The sequence below is a fragment of the Cheilinus undulatus genome, linkage group 14 (assembly GCF_018320785.1).
Source record: "Cheilinus undulatus linkage group 14, ASM1832078v1, whole genome shotgun sequence".
NCBI classification, from domain to species: Eukaryota; Metazoa; Chordata; class Actinopteri; order Labriformes; family Labridae; genus Cheilinus; species Cheilinus undulatus.
The window spans coordinates 23,093,496-23,112,670 of NC_054878.1; the positions used below are offsets into that span (position 1 = coordinate 23,093,496).

The 19,175-nt window shown below is 37.3% G+C and overlaps 1 long non-coding RNA gene across 1 annotated transcript in view; it reads left to right on the forward strand.

Moving 5' to 3' along the window:
- The window catches only part of LOC121521208, a 28,678-nt gene extending 18,302 nt beyond the window's left edge, over nucleotides 1–10,376 (forward strand). The window contains exon 3 of the long non-coding RNA XR_005992831.1: nucleotides 10,272–10,376. This is a non-coding gene — a long non-coding RNA (uncharacterized LOC121521208). The remainder of the gene's footprint in view (nucleotides 1–10,271) is intronic.
- Nucleotides 10,377–19,175: the final 8,799 nt, after the last annotated feature.

Here is a 19,175-nt window from a genome sequence, read left to right on the forward strand (position 1 = left end):
ATTATGCTAACACTTAGTAAGCCCCATACTTAAAAGCCTGCCATCTCTGCATAACATCATTTGTTTTTGCTCACACTTTGTTGCTTAGCTGGCAACAAGCTAGCACCACCATTGGTCTGGGAATAGAATTCAACATTATTTAACACATTATTTTTTAATACAATTACGTAGTTATATGAATGTTATATAAAAACATTAAAATAATGTTTCAACACAATTACTTTTATTTTTATGCTGCTTGTTGGCTGGCTGTCAAGCTCTGCTGAGCCCTGTAATGTGTTGTAGGTCAGTCTAATAAAACCAGTGTGTTCCCATTTCACACTTAAAAATCCTGGCCTATGCAGTGTACACCAGGGTTTCATTGTACACATTAAAATGCATACTACAGATTTAGATCTCATTACATACTCAGTGTGATGACACATTTAATATGAATACTGGGAAAGCAAGCGGCTTTAGACAAATACAAATTTAAACCAAGTTAAAGTCATTGTGCACTAAGCTGTTGTCTTCTGATGTGTTTTCAGATCTGTTATCCTATTCAAAAAGTGGCGTGCTTAAATCTTGCACACTGAGTCTGACACATTTATTTTTCTATTCATTGCAAAAATTCATCATACCAGGCAAGACAGTCTTCTACCACAAAGAAAAAGATTGTCTATGATCTAAGCACATAGCCACTTATGTGCCGCTTGGCTTGTGGTAAAACAAGTACACTCAGGGCACGTCTGCACTGGCAATTGCAAAAAAAAAAAAAAAAGCTAATAGTGGGCTAACAGTTGGCAAAAAGCTCCCCTAAATGTGCAAATGCCTTTAGTATTCAGTGAGTTAAATGCTTGGCCTATTTGAAGATGAAATGATGATTTAGAAGGCTAACTGGATTGATATATGACTATTTATTAAGGTTTTTGCACAGAAAAACTACAGCCTGTTTTCAAATCTGTCTTCACACTATTCTGGTGTGTTGCAGGGGCTTTACTTGCAAATTAAGATCACTGTTCTTCATAACAATTTCCTGCCCTTAAGATGAGAGATTTCACTGAAGAACTGTGTGCACCCAAATACATGCAAATGTCTTTAAAATGAATGCAAGTTTTGCAGTAAAACAAGTGAGCATGTAAAACTATGTGGCTTACACAGAGCCATATGTTCCCTCAGGGAAAAGGGCTGACTTTGATTTTCCTGCTAAGATGTTTTCTAAATGACACACAGTACATAATGTTTGTCTATATTGGATATGTTCCCTTTTCTTCAAACAACTCTTAAAAAAAAAACACATTACACTTCATATTTAATACAATAAGAGGCTATATTAGACTTTTACAACCGGTGCCCTGTACTTTTATAGCAGGATTTACTGTTGTACTTTTTAAATGAAAACTTGTGCAAAATGAATTTCATTCTTTGTTTCAAACACTCAATCTGGCTGTCACAACATAAGCCAAAAGCATTCCTGCTGAATTATTGACTAGGTATAAGACCTCTGGAAGACACAGCTGTTGTTGGAGTGGTTAGTTTTGTTGTTGTGAAACAAGGATTCCTCTAGAGAGATCGATTAGCTGTGTTATGAAGGGATTTTCCTCATTTATTTCCAAAGAGATGTTTTCTCAGCAAATTTAAAAACTCAAAAACAGTATTTGATGAGTAAAATCTTAACTTATAAAAAAAGACTATTTTACTAAACAGGTGATATCCAGGTAAGCTGTGGAGTACATCCTCCTTTAAGCAAAATTTCATAGATATCAGCATTTAGATGACACAAGATGGTCACAAAGCCTTCTCTCAAAACCACAAGGACACAGAGTTTTCTGTTACAGAGGACACAAAACCATAATCTCACACACACACACAAACGCCGACACAAACCATCCAGACAACCCCTTTGAGCTTCCTCAGGGATGAATCATCCAGTCTGATGTGGTTGCGACCAGTGTTTCCATGTTCACTTTGAATCCACCCTCACAGCCACATGGGACTAGATAAGTTAGGATGCTGCATTTAGCTGAGTCAGCACAAAGTTTCCGTCATTCCCACGATTTGTTCTGTGGTTGCTGACTCGACAAGAGAAGTGATCTTTGTCTACTGAAACAATACACACATGTATGCATCCTATCGGGCATATAATAAGTCCAGTGACTATAATTTAAATGTTTAGTTGCATCATACACACAGAAGAAATTTCACTCATCTCTAAAATGCAGCGTATCACTCATTTCAGGATGATAAATAAGATTATTGTGTCTGCAAAAGGGGGATGGCTTCACCTCGATTGAACCCATATGATCTCAGAGGGAAGCAGATGTAAACAACACTGGGACTAACCCGCTGTAATAACACTCTGCAGTGATGAAAAAAATACAAAAACAAAAACAGATTGTGAACAGTCTGGATGATAAAGTGTTTGGGGAGATGCAGTCAGTACTGGATGCCTATTCTTCATCAAGTCAAAGAGCTGAGATTGTCTCTGTAACATTTCTTTTAACAGCTGTAAGCTAGCAAACGTTAGCTTCAGGGTTACAATATTTATCAGTGCTGAAAGGCTCTGTTAACAGCTCCATCTCTTTCTTCTGTCTGTCTTTTTTAGACCTGAGCCTTCAGATTTTAATTCTAAATATAAAACATGCTGTGGGTAGAGCTGGGCAGTAGTCGCAATTTCATAATTTTGCAATATCAGCAATTGCTACAAACACATGGCAAAAGTCTGAAATAATTGCAATAAGTAAGAAAACATCTATACTGGCCCTCTCCAGTCAGTTACAATTCTGCCTAAAAAAACAACATTGACAGATAATTCATAATTTCACACTGTCTTCCTGATGTTGCTGGTGTTTTGACAGTGATACCTGTGAGGTCATCTTTTTCATAACATTATCAGCATCAGTGTTTCACAAACGGCTGCATGCTCACAACCCTTAGACTGTACTCTAGGACATGGATTGTAGTGCAGGGCTTCACTCATAAGCTAGTATAGTAAAAGTACACTTACAAGTATGTACCCAGAAGCTGGTTAGATACCATCTGCAAAGGAAAGAAAATTGCATGCATTTGGCTGTAACACCATGCAGCTAAAAATGTAATCTTTAGCCAAATCTACCAATCAGTTAGGGACAAGTAAGTTGCAAATAAGTGCAACAAGCTATATGTATAAAGGAGGAGGCTGGGTTGGATTAGGTTAAGCTTTGCCAGCAGCAGCATAGTGCATCAGCATTAATATAAGCAGGGATTTGTGAGAAATGCATCATATTTATATTGAGCTCTGTTTTGAGAGAAAGAGCTGAAGAACTTTCCCTGGCTTGGAGGTGGTTAAAGTATAATGCTTTGCACAACCCTGCACACTCACTGATAGGGCTTTCCCAAAACTGGCATAACACAAAAGAATACAACAGCCTGAAAAAGATTTTCTACAGTAATTTATTGTAAGAAACAGGACGTACTAAACTTAATAAATCACAGCTGGTGTCTGTTTGTGTCTTTAAAGAGCAGCAGATCTCTGAATAACTGCTGTTGTATGCTGATTTCTTTTTACTTTCAGTTAAGCATAGATCTCACCTATTGACTTTGACATTTATTTAAACTGAACTCATTTTATGTTTGTATTTTTACTATAAGAGAGAAAGTATATCATTTTAAAACATTTAAAAATTGTCTTTGTTTTTCAAAGGCATTTCAAGACCCCTTTCTCAATGTCCTGTGACCTCTTTGGGGGGTCCTAACCCCAACTTTGGGAACCACTGGTCTCCAACATGATGAAAATAATATAGATAATGAAACCTGTAAATTATAGCCAGTATCCACTCGTTATTTATCTACTTTTTCAGTTATACATCTTTTAATTTTTGCAGTACTATTTAATGAAGGTGCATGTCATATGTTTCTCTAACCTTGTAGGTCAAGTTCTGGGTGGCCCCTGTGAGTCTGGATGTCTTTCTAAATCTTCAGAGTTTATCTGTAAACCTCCTTCACAGGTAGTATGACAAGTTGTTTTACAGCCTGAGCCTGACATTGGTACCACTAAAGAGCCAGACCCAGATTCCTCTTAAGATTGATGGGAGGAGAAATCAGGTCATAAGAGGCCAAAGAACAAGACTTAAAACTCCTCTTGCCCTCCTGTTTTAGCCTCCCATGATGTTAGATTCTTAATGAAATAGTCTTAAAAACCACTGCAGCAGAGTGGATATCATCTTTTAGGATTTCATGCATTCTTCAACCGTTTCAAGTTCTGGCGTCTGTTTTACCACAATGTAACTTCAAAGCTGACAGCAGTGAAGAGCTTCTGGATTCATGTCTGTGCACTGCTCAGTCTTTCTGTGGTGTGGTGCTACCAGACTGAACTTTAACTGTCATTAGATAATGTAGTGATATAGAACCATGAACACATTTTCAGTTTCTAAAAGAGTAACTAGAGGAAAACACAGCTTGACACACATGCAGATAAGCAGCTTCAAAAAGATTCAAGCCATGCGTATGAGGTTTTTCTTTTTTTTAATTTCAGTATTTTGCATTTAGCCATTTGTTTATTTCTGTTGTTATTTTCTCTCAGAAAACTACCTGAAGATTGCGTTTGTTAACATATTACTATTTAGAATACTGGATTATTTATCATTACTTTTATTTTGATGGTACTAGGTTTGGCTGTCAGTGTTGTAAGATAGACTGGTTGCACACCGGAGAAGATGAATAGTGGTAGAAAAGTACACTATTGTACTAAAGTGAAAGTACAGTTAAATTTACTTGAGTAAAAGTACTGGTCTTTAAATATACTCATGTAAAAATAAGAAGTATCAAATTTAAAGTTTACTCTAAAGTAGAAGCTTAGCTATTAAGGAGATGTACAGTAAGAGGTGATTTTTTTTCTTAGAGGCAAAGAAAACAAGAGAATAGATATCCAACCAGGTTGTTCAGCTAAAAAACAGCTTAAAAATCTGTGGCAAGGTAGGTCTCCTCTGGCAAGTACAAAGCAGAAAGTCAACCTCATAGCAAGGCCATGCATACTAAAGAAGAATATGTGCTATGCCAGTGGTTCTCAAACTGGGGTCCGGGGACCCCTGGGGGTCCGTAAGCCACAGCTTGGGGGTCTGCGAAATAATTCATAATAAATTATTAAAGTAATGCCATGTTATTAAACAGCAAATAAATACACATGGGGACCACAGCGCCATAAAACAACCATACTAAACCAATGACTCTCACATAAGTCAGCTTTGGGCCAATAAAAACTCAGCTTTGATTGTGAGATATCATACAAATCTATCCCTCATCACACATCAGTCACTTTGCTCAGGATGCATTTGGTATGCAAGTACAGCTGGCAACAATGGATAAATATTTAAGCGCATCCACTTAATCAAGTGATGCTAGACTCAAACCAGCTAAACTGAGAAAATATGATGACAGCTTTCTCGAGTTTGGTTTTACTGAGAACAGCAATGCAGGACCAAAATGTGTTGTGTGTCTTCATGTGAGGCCATGAAGCCTGCTAAGCTGCTAAGTTATCATCTGATAACAAAGCATATAGAGTTTAAGGACAAAACAAGATATTTTTTTTCTGACGAAAGGGTGAGGAATATATCCAGCAGAAAACAGGAATGGTGAACCTGTCCACAACATCAGAAAAGCGTAAAAGTTTGAGAACCCCTGCTCTATGCATCCTAAAGTCACAGTAAATAAAACTGTGCACACTAACAGAGAATCTAAAAGACATTGAGACATATTTGTTAAAAGTAATACCTTTAATTCCTTCAAGTATGTGTCTGCCTTTCCTGTGCAGGAAAGCTCCACATATGTACACACGCACCCACGCTTTCATGTCTGGGAAGTAAATGCATTCTTTATATTTTCCCATAATTCAGCATATTTTTGTTACACAGATCTTCCACAAACACATCTGAAACAATCAAGACTGTGACTATTGAACCAACAGACTGAATGTATTTTGTTTCATCTCTAAAGTTGCATTTTCAAAACTCTTTTGAGATCATAACTGTAGATCTGTCTGTTCTTTGTTTGATCAGTCACTGGAGCATGTGCCTGGACTGTAATTCAGGGTCCATTAAAATATGTCAGTAAAATATGCATGGCAAGTTTTGCAGTCATCTTCCATTTAGTGTGACATGGAAATGAATAAACAAACCACTTCAGAACAATTTTAATCAGCAACCTTCCACATCACCAACTTTGATAAGCACTTTAAATCTCTTCTCATATCCTATAGCGTAATCATTTTTGCAAAGTTTTTTAGAGTCATTTAAGCATGAAGCTATTAAACTTTTACAGCATGTAAAACCTATAATAAACAGTCATATGGAAAAAAAAACAGGTCCAGACTCCCTAGGACAGCAGTTACACCACACCAGTAATCTGTCTCTAAATGAGAAGCAGAGGAAACATATTGAACAAATTAAATGGTCTGGAACACCATAATCGGTTGTTGTGTAAAAATGGTGCCATCATAGCCTATAGTCACAGGTTTGTGGTTGTGATTATTGTATTTCTTACCTAAGGCATCAGTTTTGAGCCAGAAATGTCAGTTTTGCTGACTCAAAGGAGAAAATCTAGAAATGAAAAAATAATGTAAAACAAGTGGTTGAAATAGTTCTTTTCCTTTTTTCATGTTTTTCTTCTCATCCTTTCAATTTTCCTGACACACATTAAAATATTTCCCATCAAAGCAGAGAATAAATGTTAACTTCTTCTGTAACTTATGCTCTTTAGTTTGACAGATGACTGCAGAAATAGGGGCTGTGCTGAAAGAAAGTGCAGGCTGTGATTTTGGACAGGAGAGGAATCACTACCATGTTTTTATGTCTCCTTACAGCAGCATGTTATTTATGAATCTGTCAGTGCTGAGTACATATGAGGGACATCAGGGGTGTACAAGAACCCGAGGGACACAGACATCCCACTGTAAATCAAAATCCAAAAGAGAGTTAAAGTGAGAGGCTTTGACATCAAGAAAACAGGAAGCAGTTCATGATTAAAGTCCTGCACATTTATTCTTTTGTTTAATCTAAATTGTTGCTATGTATACTTTTATAACCCAAGCCTGTCTCTGCTTCACAGCCAGAATCATTCCAACTAAAGTCATGTTTCTTTGCGAATGGCCCACAATTTTTATGACTGAGCAGTCATGTAACAGCAGGGTACTGCAGGTTTCAACAATCGTGATTAAAGTAGAAATAAAAATAGCATTTGGGACTACTTTCAGAGGTGGATGAATACAATTTTCTAAGCTTGACGATGTTTGAGGCAACAAGAATAAGAGGGATTGACTCGAAATAAAAATTACACTTTATTATTTGTTTTGTTAGTTGTATTGAAAATTATTAAATAGTTTATTTTAATTATCTCAACAGTTTTTAAATGATTTGACTCAAACTTACAGGTTGAATACATCTCTGGTTTGGGAGCGAAAACCTCTGTTTAAAAATACGGCAGATGAAGAACTGTAAGTTAGCACTGTGTTAGCATGTAAGTACTTATCAGCAAAAAAACCCCACAAAAACAGTATCTAACTATTTTAGGAAATCAAAATAGTTTTCACAGGACTATAAGTATTCATGTAGTGGCTCGTGTGCCTGTAAATAACCACAGCAGTATTGAAAGCTTAGCATTGATGTAGCATGTAAACAAGCCAACAATGACAGAGCTAACAGTTTAAGAAGTACAGTATAACCAAGAAACGACCGCCACTGTTGAAAAATTAAGTCAGTGTGAAGGTGCAAAAAGCTGCAGTTCACCAAGTGTCCATTTGAGACAGGGTTCAAAAGCCAAGAAGTCCCTATTAGGTCCTATTTTAAAATATCCACATTCACAGCTGGAATAAACATGTTTACCACCTGGTTTAAAAAAAAAAGTGTATCCTTAGCTCAAAGCCCTATACACATTTTGATGCCACTTTCTTCGAGTGGGATGGGTCATTAATAACGAATCAGTTCTGATTTTATTACGGCTAAGACTTTCATGAAGATATATACACTTATGGGTGCAGCTGGCCGGCTGATGGCCAGGAGGCTAAAGGGCCATCATATCTGTGTCTCTATGAGTGTTACTGGATCAACCTAGAGATGTGACAGTATTGAAGTTTCATATCATTATTATATTGGTCTAAAATATCATGGTTATCTGTGTTATAATGGTATTATTATAATTCTGTGAAAATGTTCAAAACGTACTGATGCTTCCTTTGAAATAATTTGATTAAGTTTTATTTTAAAAAAGCAGCACAAACAAAATTTTCGTTGCACTTTTTGTTTGTGCAAAGCTGAAATATTAACAGATTAAAACAAAGGCCTTCAGTGAAACAAAGTTACATGTTAATTATGTTATCAGACTTTCAATTCTTTGATACTTTTTGATAGACATGCTTTAAACAACATTTTTGTACTACAATGATTCAATACTTCAAATTAAAAGTTACATTAAAATACGTAGTTTGTTGTTAGTAAAACAAGAAAGTATTGTAAGAAAGTTTATTTTTATAATAAATTACATTAACATTTCTTAAAAGCGATTTTGCACTGTTTTACCATTCTTTTTGTTTTATAATTTAAAATGTATTTTTAGATATTAATTTTAATGGTAACATGCTGATTTATTTTGTTGTTTTTGCTGTCCTTAAAGGATCATATTCCCAGTCCAGTGCCTTAAATTCAAGAAATGAGAAAGAAACTGGTAGTGTGTCTGTGTATGTTCCATTTACTCATGAAAAAAATGAGCAGTTTATTTGCAAATCCCTTAATTTTTCATAATAAGGTCATGAGTCAGTGAAGGATGTTTCTTTTGTTCACATGGAAAATATATTAATTTTTAATAAAGTTTCAAATCAAAATGATTTGATTCACATACTCACAATATATACCTTGGGCCAAATTCAGGGACCAGACTCCAATCTTCTTTTTTTCCATAGAGGGATATATGGGTGGCTCAGGGTAGTAAAGGTAGTAAACCTGCTAAGCATCATCAGCGTGCTACATTGGTGGCTGTGTTTCATGACCATTTAGGGTTGAAGCAAAGAAACAGAATATAAAGTTTTTTGTTAAAACAACTGTAGGAATGTTTAAACTGCATTTAGCTGTATGGACAGAAATGTAAACGAATACTGTCTTTTGTATTCATCTTCGTCTTTGTCCCTGAAACTTGATTGGCTCTATATTTCTAGAAGACTTTTATTTAGGTAGAAATGAACATGTCTTGTAGTAGAACATAACTATAGACAGGAATTATTCACCTCCTTCATACACAAGCACTCTTCATCACAAATGTATTTTCTTTAGTGTCTTGACACAGTCTCTTTGTGAGAGGAAAGTGGTTGAGCAGTGGTGTCATGTTTCAGATAGTGTGTTTGTTTTTACTGCCTCAAACATTAAAATGGAAAAAACTGTCTCAGACAGTGAATCATCTTTTATGTGTTCTCACTGTTTTTTTCTTCTTCTTTGTCTGATAAACGATGCCGTCATCTCTGAGGGGTAAACCCTGCTCGTTGTCTTCAGCCTTCTCTGATGACCCCCTTCCTTTAGGACTGTAATTGTGACTCTAGAGACAGAAGCTCATTTCCGCATTTTTCTAACTTTTTGAAGGAAAGACAACTTTGCATTAGTCCTCAGCAACCAAGGATACAACCACACTGCACATACTTCATTCAAAAAAGTCCTCATCAGCTGAGGTGTGTTCATCTGTGTATGTTTTGGGTTATGCGACATGAATAAGGAAGTGTTGTGTCTTTGAAGGGTGGGGTTTGTGTAAAAACTTTTGGTTGAGGCCTTTTAACAAACAGTTTGCTGTTGGTGGAATCTCCAGCATCATTTCTTGTATGCCTAAGACATGATAAGGATTCAGGCCACAGCTAGAGCTGCTAACATTTGAAAAATACACACTCAAACAAAACAGAATGAGGAGAGAAATGCAGAGAAAAGGAGGAGGGAAAAAATGAAAGACCCGTGAAGAATGTAGGAGATCTGTGGAGGAGATCTGTGATAGATATAACTTTTTAACCCATCCAATCCCAACTTTCTGCTGCTTCTTTAAACCATTCTTCTAGATGTTTAAAAGAAGCTTTCATCTAACACAAGAAAGGAAACAGAACCTTCTCACACAGCTGTACCCGTTTCCAGATGTCACACCAGAGTTTGAACACAAATTTAAACATCTATATTGTTTCTGTATACAATGTTCAGCTGCTCTTACCCTGTATTACCTTTGTCCCCTCCATCACCCCCTCTGTGTTCCCCTTGGTCTAACTCCCTTTGTCCCTCTTTTCTCTCTCTCTCTCCCAGATGTCTGCTCACCAGCTGCGCTCAGATGGCTGAGAGGAGCAGACGGGTGGGTTTTTATGGAGCGTGCACACACACTAACACCCACACCAGTGCACACACGAGCACACACGCAACAGAGTGTCACAGAGTGACCTGCTACAGCAGGGATCGGGGACTTTTGTCCCCAAGTTTGTAGATTTCTCTCTGTTTTCATTTTTTCCACATCTTTTCGCTGTCTATGAGCACATCAATATGAAACAGATGCCCCAAACTCACGAGTGACTGCAGACAAACATGGGTTATGGACGGAGAAGGTCAGGAATTTGGCTGTTTCTCTGCTCTAATCGGATTAGTGTTTCTTTTTTGTTTGTGTGGCTAATATGAAAGTGATTAGACTGCAGCTTTTGGCCAAGAGAGTGAGGGAAGTCTGTGGTAAAAACAGGGCTGGTTAATTAACCTGAGTAAGTCACTGTTTCTCTTTATGTGCAGTGTTGATCATGGTTTAGGTATAAAAATATCTTATGTTTGGATTTTGAATATTCCTACAGCCTTTCCTCATGCTTTATTTATTTGTAAGGTCACAGCAAAAATCACACTGTCTCTCACACACACTTACCACACACGTTCAACACTTAAAGCTGAAATTGTCATGCCACCTCTAAGGTTCACACTTAATCTGATACAGCTGTTTGCTAAGCCGCGCCCCCTAAATAAAGCTTACACATACAGTAGTTACAGATTTCTAATGTAAATTCATTTTACATCTCGTAACATTGGAAAACTGCTGAGACATGTACTGTCATGATACAATGACTTTAGTGGTTTGTTGCTAAAAACTACAATTTCATCCATTCTTAAGACCCATAAATCTAGATCAGAAAAGCAACATTATGGTTTCACTGTCTGAATAAATTAATTGGCCCATAGTTTATTCATAGATTTTCTCAGTACGGCTTGGAAATTTAAGACATTATTAGTAACGACTATCTGATAAACCTGTTTCCACATTGGCGACTTTAGAAATATTCCAAATACATATTATGTGCCACCTGCAGCCCTTTCATTTTGGCTGTACTGCAACTCCAGCTACAAAAAAAGGGTGCTGTGTCAAATGTAAATTAAACAGAATGCAATTTTATAGACCGATATTTTATTCTATTAATAGACCATAAACAACCTTACAGATGTTGAAACTGAGGCCTTTATGAGAAATAAAATGAAAATCTTATCTGATTTTGTATTTGATGACCAGTTGCTGGAGTTTTGGGAGAGGAATGTTGTCCCATTTTTGTCTGATGTAGGATTGTTTGACTCTTCTACTGTGCAGCCATGCTGTTGTGATGGATAAGGTATGTAGTGTTGCTTCTCTTGCTGAAATATGCAAGGCTTTCTCTGAAAGAGATGTTGTCTGGATGGGGGCGCATATCACTCTAAAACCTCTATTCTACTTTATAGCATTGATAGTGCTTTTCCAGATGAGTTAGCTGCCCACAACATGGGCATTAATGCAACCCCTACAATCAGAGACGCAGGCTTTTAACCTGTGCACTGATAACAACCTGGATGTTCCCTCTCCTCTTTAGTCCATGGGAAACAATGTCTGTGGTTTCCAAAAATAATTTCAAATTTGTGTTTATCCCAACACAGAACAATTTTACAGTTTGCCTCATTCCATTTAAAATTCTTTGGCCCAGAGACATCAGACAAGATGCTACGTTTGGCAGACACCAATCATTGCACATCACTACAAAAAGACAATCCCATTGTAATGCACAGTGCTGGCAGCATCATCCTATGGATATGCCTCTCAGCAGCTAGCCCTGGAAGGCTTGTAAAGGTAGAGGGTAATATGAATGTGGCAAAATATATGAAAACCCTAACCTGACACGCCAGATGGATTTGTTTCACACATCCATCTGGAAAACCACTGATAGACAGCGATTGGGAAAGGGCAGAGCCTTTGAAAAAAAAAAACTCAGAGGGTGATTGGATGAACGTTCTGTCAGTCACATCTTTACGGGCCAATCAGAGCAACAAAACATGTGACATCGTAGCAGCTACCAACAATAAACTCCATATAGAACAGCATAACACGAGTCATGGCGACTATAAACATGTCAGTACCTGACTTTTGTCACTTTTAAATAGAATACAGCTCACTGCTGTTCTTTGTTCCTCTTTAAACAAAGAAATGTCGTCAAGCTCTGATAAAACTGGCGCTTTAGCAGCATCCACGCTAATCTCTTCCGCCATAACTGCACCAGCTTCTTGTTATGACTCCACCGTGCCTGAAAGTACTGCCCTGCGTGGCTGATTGGTTCTGTCACTTTCCAACCGGGCCCAAACGGTTCAGATGGGAGTTTTGCAAGATGGATTTGCCAGTTAGAAACACCTAAACAGGCATATCCATCTGCTTTGCAAGGTTATGAAAACCCTGGAGGACAATCTTTTTCAGTTTGCAAGAACGAAGAACTAAGAACTAAGACTTGGGAGAAGATTTATTTCCTGGCAAGACAATGACCTGAAGCATACAGCGAAAACTACACAGAAATGGTTTAAAGACAACAAGGTGAATGTTCTGGAGTAGCCAAGTCAAAGCCCAGACCTCAATCTAATAGAGAACTTGTGGCTGGATTTCAAAAAGACTGTTTGTGTCCGATCACCATTGCAACCTCACAGAGTTTGAGCATTTTTGCAAAGAAGAATTGGGTAAAATTGCTGTGTTCAGATGTGCAAACCTTATTGAGATCTATCCACTTAGACCTTTGCAGTCAAATGTACTTGTACTAAATCTGACTTAAAAGGGGTGAATATTTATGCAGTCACTTATTTTACAATACATTTTTCTGTTTAAATGTCATTACTTTGTAGAAATCTGTTTTCACTCTGACATTAAAGACTTTTTTGTAAAACTAAAATATATTAACCATGACAGATTTATAAAATTAATAAAAGGGTATATGTCCAAGGGGATGAATACATTTTATAGGCACTGTAACTAGTTGATGTAAAGAGGAAGGGTTTAGACGATTCCAACGATTCCAACATTTTACTGCTAAAATGGCAATGTTTTTATCCTGTCTGTGTAGTTGCCATGGTGACATGAGGGCCACTGGAGTGCCAGCTCTTTGATCCTGAGTAAACCAGGGTCAAACCTTCTGCGTGGTTCCGTTTTGATTTACTCTTGATGGTGACGTAACTGCTGGGGTCATTTTCTTGACCTCACAGCGGAAAGACGAGTTTGTGTGTGTGTGTGTGTGTGTGTGTGTGTGGGGGTGGGTGTGTGTGTGTGTAAGCATTGGGTAGGAGGGTAGGGGTGGATTTGGGCTAAAGGAGGTTGAAAGTAAGGTCATGGGGCAGATGGATGGAACAGGTTTCAGAGGATGTGAAAGACGGAGGGCCCCACGAGTACACATGACCCCACCATGACATGAGAGAATACTTCCAAGTAAGTGTGTGTTCTTGTCTGTGAGAGTGTCAAAGAAAAGTGAGCTGAGTTTCATAGCCATAGTCTGGTCCAGCTCCTCCTGACCATTACCTTGAAATTCAAACTTTGAACTGATAAATAATCATTTTACATTGTTAGCCTGAACTAAGGAAGATGCTGTATGCTAATGTATTTTTGCCACTTTTTGAGAACTTTTTTGTCATATTTTGGCCTTTTTTTAACCATTTTAACTGGTTATCACCCCTGTTTTTGCAACTTTGAAACAATTTTTGCCCCCTTTATCCAATTTTGGGTCTTTTCCCTATTTTTCTACTTTCAACCTATTGTCTACTTTTAACTGTTTTGCCACTTCTTCCCCCCTTTTTTTAAACTAATTTTGCCACTTATACATACTTATTTTAATGCTTTTCCCTTTTGTGACATTTTTCTGTCTCTTGGACAAGTTCTTGTCACTATTTTTGCAACTTTTAACATTTTTTTTGCTTTTCTTTGTTTTTTTTTTGTACAACTTTTGCCACTTTATGCTGTTTTTGCCCATTCTTGTCTTTTTTGCCACTTTTTGCCCTTTTTTGCCAATTCTTTTTGCCACTTTAACCCATTTTTGTGTCTTTTCACTATTATTCAATTCTTTTTCTTTGAAATCGACTGTTCTTCTACTTTGTTTTCTGGCATCCTTGATGTTTGTGTACATTTTAGCCTAGCCATGGAGTCTGGCATTACTTCCCTAATGGTTAAGTTCAGCATACCCATCCACACTGTTAACATTACTAGTTTAAAGGTAATCCTGTTTTAAGCAAAGTGGTTTACATTTTGAAAAAGTCTATTTTATACAAAAGCACAAGTGAATTAAATGTATTTTTTGTTGCTTTGATAAGAGTGGTAATTAATCAGGTTAAAAATAAAACATGATTACTTATCACATTTTTACAATGGACCATGATTTTGCTGACTTCCGTGGGCCCCCAGCTTGACTGGGCTCCAGAAAGTTCTCACTTTTATCCCCCCTTTTGGGTAGCCTTGTTTTCTATTAAATGCTCATTTAGGCCTTGTTTACACAACAACATTTTGCTTGGTTTTCCGTTTTTGTTTCCAAAAAGTTCCACGTTAACATGGAAATGTTTTGAAAATAATCTCCGTCTACATGAGAACGAAGGAAACACAAAAACACCGTAGTAAGGTGATTTACTGCACATTAAAACTGTCTGTACAACAAGGACAGTACTGCACATTCACTGTTTTTCATGTGTTTTTGATGACTTGTTACATTTCATCATACACAGGTGCCTGAGAGTAATTCATCACTAAATCCTCCTCCTCATCACCATTGTAGGGCAGCAGCAAAATTTTACGGCACATGTAAACACAAAAATGCATTGCAAGACCAGTCTTATTATAACGAAGTTATCTGCTCTGACTGTTTGATATTCCAGGGACAAATTTTTTTTCCTAAAGCCTTTGATTTCTCTTGGATTTTCTTAGAAAGTACAGCGCTTCCTGCTTTTAGTGCAGCAAAAGAATGATAACCTTTTCAGAACAATATTTCTACTTTCTACTCTACTATTTCTACCCATTTTTCAATTTTATCTGCTTCTTGGAAGTGATTATCTTTACTCTTAACACAGAAGCTTCAGTCCTGTCTCCTCCATCAGCTGCGCACTGATACGCAGCTGATGGAGGAGGAGACAGAGGAGTCTACAGGCTGAAGAAAAAAGATAAAGTCTAAATCATTCCCGAGAAGCAGATATATAGGAAAATAGAAATATCATTCTGAAAAAGACTCCAGCTGCACTCATGAGCAGCACCGCACTTTATGAGAAAATCCACGAGCAATAAGGCTGTAGGAGCTGAATTTGTCTGTGGGAAATTAATTATTCTCAGTGGATATCTAGGTTATAACAAGACTGATCTAGCAAAGCAGTTTTTTGTGTTAATATGAGCCGTGAAATTTATCTGCCGCGCTATGATGACGACGACGTTGATTATCGTGATAATCGATAAAAAAGGTAAAAGTAATCATTTCCAAAATTAAAAGCATGACTTTAAAGATAAATATCTAAAGCAAGTGGCACTGATAGCCCTCCAAACAAGAATAATGTTTCCCCTTTTCTAAATTCAGCTGTCTGTGACTTGACAAGCTGAATTACAGTAATCTACATCAAACAGCTCGGTTCAGAGTGCTGCGACAACTGGCTGCAGTCGTAGTGTGCATGTGTGTTTTCAGAAAGCGTTGTTTTACCTGTTTTCACAGAAGTGAAAAGCTTCCACTCTGGAGGCCGTTCCCAAATTGTTCCGTTTTCAGGCACCAAAACGCCGTTCTTGTGTAAACGGACAGCCAAAACGCTACAAAAGTTTTGCGTTTCCACCTGAAAACGTCGTTGTGTAAACAGGGCCTTAAACTGATCCTGTGTTATGAGATGCTATCTGTCCTCGATGCTGTTTACATTCAGGTAGTAGAGAATTGCAGCTGTAGCCGTTTAAAAGAGCCACAGTCCTGGAGAATGGTGGGTGGCTGTGTTACAGGTTAGAAACTACCCATATTCAGCATTTAGGGTTTAAATAAACAAAACATTAGAGAAAAGGTCTTAATATGAGAGCTTTTTGCCGACTCCCTTCTCTCTCCTTCACACCTCCTCTCAGCAGTCTGTCTTTGTTCTACCCTCGCTGACCGCTGACCTCAGAGCCCCTTGCTGGGGTCACTTCAGAGCCCACAGTTGAAGCCATAAATCTGATGTTAGACAAGTGGAGTGAGTGAGTTTAGCTCCTGCTCTCAAACTTAACCCAAATCTGTCTTCTGACGTTTTTAAGTTTAGTTTTATTGTTAAGGAGAGAAAAAAATGACAGTTTGAATAAATATGAAGGATGAGCTGTTGGATGTACACTGAAAAATCTTCGACTTTGCATAAAGCTTCCAACAACTTTGGCAGGACTCACGCAGTGAGAATTAACGTCCTTGAACTCTCAGTTCACACAAGAACATCTGCAGTTCAACTGAATTTAATTTATTCAGCTTGTTATCATAGAATGCATCCCTGCGCTCCACACTATTTCAACAACATTTCCACACTCAGCCAAAATTTTCTATTAAGGAAGCAAAGGTGTGCTTAATTTGGGTAGAATTTATTGAAAAGGGGAAATCTCTACATGGTGACAGAAAATGAGGAAATAAAGCTCAAAGAAAATTACAGTTTAATCAAAAATGCTGTGAAATATTTTTTTCTCCCTTTTTTTTCTGATTTCTTATTTTGTCACACTTCACACAGATCATCGAACAAATTTGGATAACGCAGTTTTTCAATGATGATTTCATTTATTAAGGAAAAAAGCCATTCAAACCCAACTGGCCTTAGGTGAAAAGTAACTGTCCTCCTTGTTAAATCATAAGTTAACTAGCACAAAAAAGCACATTTTTATAAAGCCATTTCTAAGACTTTGGGACTTGAGTGAACCACGGTGAGAGCCATTATCCACAAATGGAGAAAACCTGGAACAGTGTTGAACCTTTCCAGGAGTTGTTGGCCTACCAAATTTATATCAAGAGTGCATCAACGACTCATCCAAGAGGTCACAAAAGAGCCAAGAACATCTAAAGACCTGCAGGCCTCACTTGGTTCAGTTAGATCAGTGTTCATGATTCAGCAACAACAAAGACGCTAGGAATCCCTGTGAAAGTTCCTTGGCCAAAACCATCTCCTATTCGCCAAAAAACATCTTGATGATCCCCAAGCCTTTGGGAAAATATACAGTGACTGACGAGACAAAAGTTGAACTGTTTGGAAGTAAAACTAACACAATATTACAGAAAATGAACATACCAACAGTGAAAAGTGATGGTGGTGCAGGACCTGGACCACTTGCTGTAATTCATGGAACAATGAATTCTGCTCTCTACCAGAAAACCCTGAAGGAGAACGTCCAGCTATCTGATTGTGACAATGATCAGAAAGACACCAACAAATACACAACTGAATGATTTTAAAAAACAACAAATGAAGGTTTTGGAGTGGCCTAGTCAAAGTCCAGACTTAAATCTTATGGGAGGGCAGGACCAACAGCCATGGCCATTAAGTGAGACAAATATGCAATCAAATAAGAAACCGGAGAGAGAAACCCAAGGGTCAAACACTATTCCAGCCTGTCAGTAAAATGAGCAGTATACAATTTTAAATGATCTTATTGAATTATGTTTATATTATACATGAAAACTAGATTAAAATTTCATATTAAACTACAAAATACTTTACATGGTAAAAACACTGTGTAACCCCTACCTTTACTTCAGAACACAAAAACATTTTAATCTTTAAAAAATATGGTTTCAAAATTTCAAAGTGTTATACAGCAACAGTTTCCCCTTATATTCTTCCACCTCTAAGGATGTTGGTCTTACTCAACTTCAGGCTGGTGCTGCGTGTGGGTTGGTTGACAATTGGTGTATAGGATTTGTGGCTATAGGTCAATCAGGCTGCCCCTAGCATCACACTAACATCAGCATACAAACATTACTCTATTAACCAAAGGCATAGCTTTCTTAGTGTTGCATCTAACAGTTCAATCCAGACCAGCAAAGCACAATGAAAGTGCTTTGAAAGTGGCAGAAATCTTTAGTAAGATAGTTCAAACTGGGTAGAAACTGGGCTCATGGTTAGGCAAGTTTATTTAGAGAGCATCGTTCATACACAAAGCAATTCATCAGTCACCACTGTCACCGTCCTTCCTGGCCCTGTGCTGCATAGATTCATCTGGATCTTTGGGGTGGGCGACCTGCTGCTGTGGACCCACCAGACTCCAACTTCAACATTTATTGTTATTGTTATTAATAGTATTGTAATTATTATAATTATTATAACTGCTTTAATTATCTCATATCTTAAACTGAATTTAAAAACTGTTCAAACTGCATTGCTATGCAATGTTTGCTTTGCAAAAGCTAGGTTTGGTTATCATTGCTTCATCTTTTAGCATCATTCTTACTTTTATAATCATTACAAGAACAGTTTCATTGAATCCAAGAGCAATACTTCACTGTTATATTTATGGAGGACAAATTAATGCTGATCTTTATTATAATAGAGTATAGTCTTTATTTAATTGTAATGATAGCTTAGGTTATGAATTGGCACTATACAAACAAAGATTGCTTGATTAAATTCAAAGTGCTTTACAGAATATATAAACAGAACTTTTATAACATTAAAGGTATCAAAAGAAGGTAAAAATACATTAAAAATTAAATATGTTGAAATGTAAATAAATAGAGCAAAAATAAGAAATTAAAAGCACAATATATTAAAATATTGTGTCTGCTCGGTGCACCTTAGTTTTGTCATGCTCTGAAGTCTCTGAACTAAGCATCTGCCTTATCGAAACTGATTCTTTTTTACAGTCCAACCCCTGGAACATCTCCCTGAGGATCTGGGTTCACAGTTTTTTCTCTCTGTGTCGGGTACAGCTCTAAGCTGCCTGGGAATCTCCCCACA